Below are 1,966 nucleotides of genomic sequence, written 5' to 3'. Positions count from 1 at the left end.
GCTACTAGATGTGTGAAATTTCATGACGAAATACATTTTGATGTGAGCTGTACAAAATGAGAAAATCATGTACACTTTCATAGTGAAAAAAGTACATGTGCTAGCATAAAAAAGTATTTCACCATGAAACTTTACAGAGTAGTGTACATCCATATGTACTCCCTCTGGTCATTTTTACTCTGCATAGAAGAATCGTCTGAAGTCAAACTTCATAAAGTTTGACCATAATTATATAAAAAATATCAACATATACCATGCTAAAGTTATACAATATGAAAATTTAAGCCATGACACATCTACTGATATTGATTTCATATTATGAATGTTCGGCACCTAACACGCCCCATGTTCACACACCTGCCACCGACCGTTCTACAATATGCCGATGACACCCTCATAATCGCCAAGGCATCCAATGACGCCGCCATGTAGCTAAAACACATTCTCCAAAATTTTGCAATGGCTACGGCCCTCACGATAAACTACACAAAAACTACTTTCGTACCTATGCATGTTTGCCCTTCTGTGGCGGACTCCATTGCTACCACCTTGCAATGCACAACCTCAACCTTTCCACAAATCTACCTAGGCCTCCCCCTGGCACCGACCCGTCTACCCCCAAATGCCTTTCTACCCATTATCGAACGATGCCGAAAATTCTTGTCAGGTTGGCGAGCAAAAATTCTGTCCAAGGGCGACCGGACTCCATTGCTACCATCTTAGTCTATTTTATGTCAGTCTTTCTCATCCCAAAAAGTGTGCTAAAAACCCTAGAGTCCATACGCCGCGCTTTCTTCTGGGCCGCAGAGGAAACTTGCACCGGTGCTCAATGCTTAGTTGCCTGGAAAAATGTTTGTAAGCCCAAAAGGCTAGGTGGTCTAGGTCTAAAAAATCTCCATGTTCAGAATAACTGTCTATTAATGAAATTTGCTGTAAAAGCTCTGCTACCGGACCAAACTCCGTGGCAAGATTGGATTGACCTTCAACACCCAAATGCTCTCATCGCTCCACAAAACAGTCACTCCTTCCTCTGCCAAACCATAAACCATCAACTACCAGCTCTACACTCCATCTCCTTCGTCATCACACAGTCCGGGACAAACACTTATTTTTGGCTAGATATTTGGTTACACTAACAATCACTCGCTACTCTCTTCCCCCTGCCTCTACTCACACACCAAAACCCCCCTCGCTCGTGTGGCTGCTGTTATGAACCACGGTCTAGAATCAATCCTAAGGAACCGCCTAACATCTAATGCCGCTACCGAGTTGTGCTCTTTGTTGTCTCTCCTGCAGGATTTCTAGGTGTCGCCGGGACCGGACGAGCGCTACCTAAACGGTGGCCTCAGTTTCTCTACACGGGCCGCTTATCAGCTGGTCATGGCTGACAATGATGACGACGCCCATGCCATTGCAATCTGGTCTTCATGCGTTCCAAACCGTGTGAAAATCTTTGCATGGCTTCTGTTTCGTGAAAGATTCAACTCCAAAAGCAACCTTATCTGCAAGCACATCGTACCAGACGCACTGTGTCCACGGTGTGGGTTCGACGGGGAGACCGCCTCGCATATTTTCCTACACTGCCCGCTCGCTCAGAGAATATGGCAGCGGCTCGGACTATCGCCACCCAACTCCATCGACAACCTTTGGGACTGCCGCCTCCCCAACCAGCTTGACGCGCTAATATGGCACTCCATCCTCCTCATTATCCTATGGGAAAATATGGGACTCCAGAAACGCCATGACTTTCAAGCAACAGAACCACCACAACATCTTCACCCTCGAGCGAATCATTGATGACCTTATGCTCTGGACGCACCGGATGAAGAAACCGGCGCATAAGCAGGCCGCCTCCTCATGACGTTCCTACTTCTTATCACGCTTACACGTGCTTATGTAATTCACCTTTGTAATCGGACAGACGTTGGGTTACAAAAATGAGAAATATATTCAGGTGGGGAAGCTC

The sequence above is a fragment of the Triticum dicoccoides genome, chromosome 4B (assembly GCF_002162155.2).
Source record: "Triticum dicoccoides isolate Atlit2015 ecotype Zavitan chromosome 4B, WEW_v2.0, whole genome shotgun sequence".
NCBI classification, from domain to species: Eukaryota; Viridiplantae; Streptophyta; class Magnoliopsida; order Poales; family Poaceae; genus Triticum; species Triticum dicoccoides.
This window is presented reverse-complemented; position numbering follows the sequence as displayed.